The sequence below is a fragment of the Phoca vitulina genome, unplaced genomic scaffold (assembly GCF_004348235.1).
Source record: "Phoca vitulina isolate PV1807 unplaced genomic scaffold, GSC_HSeal_1.0 scaffold792, whole genome shotgun sequence".
NCBI lineage: Eukaryota > Metazoa > Chordata > Mammalia > Carnivora > Phocidae > Phoca > Phoca vitulina.
In genome coordinates this window covers 6,878-13,433 of record NW_022590479.1, presented here as the reverse complement: position 1 = coordinate 13,433, position 6,556 = coordinate 6,878, and the positions used below count along the sequence as shown (strand labels likewise).

The following is a 6,556-nucleotide window of genomic DNA, read 5'->3' as shown; positions in this document are numbered from 1 at the left end:
ACAGCATCATGCTATAGTACAGTATAGTAAATAGTGTTTGCTATACAGCATCACAAGTTCATTGTCCATAGAGACTTAAAGACAGAAAACTAGCTCTTGGATGCTGGCATGAACATCAAGACTGCAGACTTTGGCTCAGCAACTAATCCACCATTGGCAACAAGTTAGACACCCTCTGGAGCAGTCCCCGTTTATGCTACCCTGGAACTCTGCCAGGGCCCAAAGTATAAGGCACCCACCTTGGCTGTGTGGAGCCAGGGAGTCATTTTCTATATGCTGGTCAGTGGATCCCTGCCTTTGATGCACAGAACTTCAGGGAGCTGCAGGAGGGAAAAGTGAGTTGAATATACCATATTCTCTTTGACTTGAGCTTGGAATGTGAAAACCTGCGCAAGAAATGTCTCATTTTCAATGTCCCAGCAAGAGAGGCACTTTAGAGCAAATCATGAAGGATCCATGGATGAATGTGTGTCATAAAGATGAATAACTAAAGCCTTACATGGAGCCAGTCTCTTGAGTAGAAGGACCCCACAAACTGAGTTGATTGTGTCCATGGTTTACTCATGGGAGAATTTCCAGAACTCACTGATGAGCCAAAGGTACAAGGAGGTGGTAGCCAGCTATCTGCTCCTGGAACACCAGAGATCCAAGCTGCGGGTCTACACCCTCACCCTGAAGCCCCAGCCTTCAGCAGATCTGACCAACAGCAGCACTCCCTCCCCATTCTATAAGGTATAGCACTAGGTCTCTGCCAACCCCAAGCACTGAGTTTCAGTGAACCTGTCATTCCTACCTTTAATTGCTGTATTAGTCAACTGCAATGGCCGTAACAAAATGCCACAGACTGGGTGCCTTTAACAACAGAAATTTATTTTCTCCCAGTTCTGGAGGCTCAAAGTTCAAGATCAATGTGCTGTAATGGCTGGTTTCTAATGAGGTCTCTCTTCCTGGCTTCCTTGCTGTCCTCACATGGCCTTTTCCTCTGCACCGCGATATATCCCTAGTGTCTCCTCTTCGTATTGGGACACCAGCCATATTAAATCAGGGCCCCACCCTTATGACCTAATTTAACTTTTATCATCTCTTTAAAGGTCCTATGTCCCAATATAGTCAACAGTGGGGGTTAGAGCTTCATTATATGACTTTGGTGGGGGAGGGGGGGCAGTGGACAGACAATTCAGTCCATAACAATTTCTAAGAATTCTCAGAGGAACCTGGCAAATCTTGAGAGGGTCAGGAGACAAGGCAAAAAGCAAGCAGCAAAGCCATCATGTCTACCAGCCCCCTATCCTGTCCAGAGAGGAAGACCACCCCTGGCCCCTCTGCAACAGCAATCTCTCTACCAGCCCAAATGAGAGCAGGAATTCCCCACTTTGGGGGAGAGCCAGCCTTGGCTAGCCTCCATGCAGAAGGGCAAAGACAGCCTAATCATGTCAGGGTCCCAGGGCCTCCAAGGCTTCTGCTTCCCCTGCAGTCTCCTTGGACTTTTCCTGCCAATGCCAAGCATCTAAGACAGCTTGGGCATTGCCCAACCAGGTCTCTGGGCCTCCCCACCATGGAGGGTAACTGTAAAGTGCTACAGCCCAGCACATCCCTCCAGTGTGTCCTTGTGGCCTCCCCTTCATCCTTCAGTATCAACAGCAGTGCTGGAATCCCAGATAATGCCAATTTCCCCCAGGGTGTATCCAAACCAAACTCCATATACACTGGGCAGCTCCAGCAGGTGTGGGACCAGCAGATTTTGCCGCAGTGTGCCCCCAGCCTCTCCCTCTTGCAACAGCCACAGCCAGCCCTGGGCCACAGGGGCTCCTTCAGCAGGTTCTCCTTCAAGTGTATATGAAGACATCTTTGTTTGAGATTTGCTGGGATGGAAACTGAATGAACCAAAAAGCAAAAACTAAGTGGAGATGTTCAACCCTGGAGAGGCCAAGCCACACTCGCTGCACTTAATGTGGAATATGACCATTGCAAGTTCCATGGAGCCCAACAAGATGATGCAAGAATTCAGCAAGGTGCTTGACACAAATAGCTGTCAGGACAAGCTGAACCAGAAATGGTGATGCTGTGCATGCAGGGCACCCCAGGGCCAAGGAGGCTTCCTGCAGTGGAAGATGGAGGTATGCAAACTCCCACAGTGGTCTCTCAGCAGGGTTCATTTAAATGCATACCCAGCACTTCCATGACCCTCAAAAACAAAATAACCAATGCAGTTAAGCTTTAAAAGACTGCCAGATTTGTAGAGCAGTGAAACTATATAATACTGTAACAGTGGATATGTGTCATTATACATTTGTCCAGAGTCACAGAATGTGCAACACCAAGAGTGAATCCTAATGTCAACTAAGGACTTTGGGTGATGATGAAATGCCCACATAGGGTCATCAGTTGTAACAAATGTACCACTTTGGTGGGGGATGTCAATAGTGGAGAAGGCTGTGCATGTGTAGGAGTAGGGGATTTATTGGAAATCTCTCTACCTTCCTCTCAATTTTTCTGTGAACCTAAAACTGCTCTTTTAAAAATGATCTTTACAAAAAAAAAAAAAAGGCTACCAGGAACCACCTGGGAGAAAAGAGGAGGGGCCAGCTGGCTCCATCTGCTAGCCTTCTCTCAGCCTCACCTTGAAGGCAGAGACTGGACTGGTTTGTTTCCCCTGGGGCACTTCTCCCCTCCCCTATCCTTCTGTGGCTTTTCTTCAGGGTTTGTGAGAGAGGGGAAGTGGTTCTATAAAATAAAGACAAAAAACAAAACTCTTCCTCCTTCCTCCTTTCCCTGCTCCTCCCCCACTGCTTGTGTTTTGGGCCTACACAAGAGTTTGGTTACATACAGGGGGAATTGAGCAAATAAATACATCAAGGATAATGGAAATCAGGGTTCTCACTGCAATAGGAGGGTCACAAATACGGAAAAGATGAAATTAAAAATATACCCTGTAGTTTGGGATTGGAATTGGAGGTATTAGTGTGAACTCAACAGTTTTAATATAGATACATATGTGTATGTGCCCATTCTGTCCACTAAGACAGGACAACATAATATACCAATAATAGTGAGTACCCCCTAGATCTTGGTCCTGTATATTACCCTCCACTTAAGTAAACCAAGGGTCTTTGGAGAAATGGCTAATTCCAGGGCTGGGTAGGGAAAACACAAGATAAACCTGCAACATCTTTTTGTTCCAGAAAGTAAGGAAGAGCTCAAAGAATGATGAGGGCATAACAAAAAGACACAGAAGTATCTATAAAACAGAGCAATCATTCTAAATGGAAAATGCTAGAATCATTCTTTTTAAACAATGGGATAGATCCCACTAATACCTCTTCTATTCACATTGTGAAGGTTTGAGCCAGGATGATAAAAACAAACTGGAGTTCTAAGAATTGGAAGAGAATATAAATCTATAGTTCATTGCATATTATAAGATTATTTAAAAATAAAACTCAAAAGAATATATTTAGATAAATTATTAGAAATAAAGTTTAGCAAGTAGGCTGGCTAACAATTCTGATGTAGAGTTAGTATCCAATCCCACAGAATAAGGGCTCGGTCCCACATGACTGCCCCCCTCCCACTACATCTCAGATGGCAATCTCAAGTTTTTTTATGGTGAAAAAAATTTTATATTTAGAATTAGCTAATTGGACTGTTTAGATGATCTTAATTTTGTTGGCAATATACAAAGCTCATAGGAGTCAAACTATGCCTTTTCTCTCCATCAAGCCTGATGAGAGTGTTGACCTTGGCCAGGTCAATGTCACGGTACTTCTTTTTTTTTTTTTTTTTTTTAAGATTTTATTTATCTACTCGACCGAGAGAGAGACACAGCGAGAGAGGGAACACAAGCAGGGGGAGTGGGAGAGGGAGAAGCAGGCTTTCCGCTGAGCAGGGAGCCAGGATCCCAAGACCCTGGGACCATAAACCGAGCCGAAGGCAGACACTTAACCGAATGAGCCACCCAGGCGCTCCTGTCACGGTACTTCTTCATTGCCACACTGATCTGGTGCTCATTGTCCCTGACGTGCACAAGGAACATAAGTGTGTTGCTATCTTCTATCTTCATCATGACTGACTGGGTGGCCAGGGGAACTTGATGAGATAGGGGTCAAGCTTCTCTCCTAGCAGCACTCTAATGATATTTGAGCTGCTTTTTGAGCTGCTGCTGGAAGGTAAGTGATGTGTACATCTTTTTTCTGTAGCTGTGGACATCTTTCAGCATTGCCTCTTGGACTTCAAAGCCTTTGCTCAGCAACAAACAATTAGAAAATATAGTTTAAAAAAAAAATCCATTTGTAGGGGCACCTGGCTGGCCTCAGTCTGGTAGAACATGTGACTCTTAATCTTGGGGTTGTAAGTTTGAGTCCCACACTTGGTATAGAGAGTACTTAAAAATAAGGGGCGCTTGGTGGCTCAGTCAGTTAAGCATCCGACTCTTGGTTTCAGCCCAGGTCATGATCTCACGGTCATGGGATCGGGCCCCGCATGGGACTCTGAGCTCAGCGCAGAGTCTGCTTCAGATTCTCTCTCTCCCTCTCCCTCCTGCTTGTGCTCACTCTCTCAAATAAAATTTTTAAAAAATAAATAAAATCTTTAATAATATAATAAAATTAAAAATTTTTTAAATCCATTTACATAATTCAGAGAACATCAAGTTAAGAAAACAATCTCACAGTGTGTCAGAACCACATAGGAAATTATAAGACCTTATTAAAATATTAAGAAGACCTAAATAAAAGAAATATCTAGGATGTCCATGGGTAGAAAGACAATATTGTGGAGATATCCATTCTCTCCCAATTTATCTATAGATTTCAATGTAAAATCTCAACAGCGTTTTACATGGAACTTGGTAAGTTGATTCTAAAATGTATATGGAAGAGGAAAAGACTAAGAATGGCTAGGATCATCCATAGAAGAGTAGGGCAGAGGACTTGCCCTACAAACTATCAAGAATATTATGAATCTACAATAATTAAAACAGTCATATTTGTTCAAGGTCAGATAAATGGACAAGTAGAATAGAATGGAATGGGATAAGGTAGGGTAGGACGGAATAGGATAGGAGTAGGATGGAATAGAGAGCTCAGAAATAAACCCACACACTTATGTGATGTTTTGATAGATGACAGAAGTGGCATATGACATCAGTAGGAAAAGGAGTAACTGTTCAATAAATAAAGCTGTGAAAAAAAATACAATCCATATAGAAAAAGAAATTAGATCCCTGTCTCATTCTATATCCAAAAATCAACTCCAGATGTATTAAAAACATGTGTTTTTTAAAAAACAAAACTTGTATTTTTAATTAAAAAAGCATTAACTGGGGGTACCTGGGTGGCTCAGTCAGTTAAGCGACAACCTTTGGCTCAGGTCATGATCTCAGGGTCCTGGGATAGAGCCCTGCATCAGGCTCCCTGTTCAGTGGGAGGCCTGCTTCTCCCTCTCCCCCTCCCCCTGCTTGTATTCCCTCTCTCACTGTCTCTCTCTCTGTCAAATAAATAAAATCTTTAAAAAAAAAAAAAACATTAACTGGATATTTTTTTTACCTTGAGCTAGGGAATGATTTCTAAACAACATAAAAAGCACTGACTATGAAAAAAAAATTAAGAAATTGTTTATCATCAAAAGACACCTTAAAGAAAGTGAAGTAAGACCCTAGCTGGATGTCCTACAATTTAACTCAATTCTGATGTAGAGTTAGCATCCAATCCCACAGAATAAGAGCTCAGTCCCACATGACTGCCCCCCTCCCACTACGCCTCAGATGCCAATCTCAAGTCCAGGTGGTTACCTACACTTCTGACAGTCTATAAATCAGAGGTTCCCAATACCTCCTCTTTAATCTGCTAAAGAGGTTTACTTACTAGATCACTGGTTTATTATAAAGGATATTAAGGATGCAAATGAACAGCCAGATAAAGAATACAGGTGATAAAAAGATAAAGAGATAAAGGTGAGATCTGGGAAGGATCTGAGCACAGTATCTTCGGTTCCTCAGGAGTTTGGGGTAAACCACCCTTCCAGCACTTTCTTGTTCACCAACCTGGAAGCTTTCTGAACCCTGCCCTTTTGGAGTTTTATGGAGACTTCATTACATAGGCATGATTGAGTAAATCATTGGCCTTTGGTAATGGAACTCAATCTCCAGGGGTGTTGGAACCCTCTAATCATAACATTGTTTCCCACAGCAAGTAGCCCCCATCCTTAAGGGTAGTCCCAAAGCTGCCTCATTAACATAAACTCAGGTGTGGTTGAAAGAGGCTTGTTAGGAATAACAAAAGACACATTTATTGCTCACATTACTTAGGAAATTCCAAGGATCTTAGAAGCTCTGAGCCAGGAATAGAGGAACACCAAATATATAGTTATTATAAATCACAACATCACAAGACCCCAGAGAGCTCCCTCACCCATTCCACCATGTGAGGACAGAGCAAAAAGACAGCTGTCAATTAACGAGCCTCTTACCAGACATTGAATCTGTTGGCTTCTTGATCTTAGACTTCCCAGCCTTTAAGACTGTGAGAAATTCCTGCTATTTCTAAGCTACCCACTCTCT

The 6,556-nt window shown here is 42.9% G+C and overlaps 1 pseudogene; it reads left to right on the top strand.

Annotated features, from left to right (window-relative positions):
• The first annotated feature begins 30 nt into the window (after window positions 1-30).
• LOC116629415 lies at window positions 31-2,221 on the top strand (annotated as a pseudogene).
• The last annotated feature ends 4,335 nt before the right edge of the window (window positions 2,222-6,556 follow it).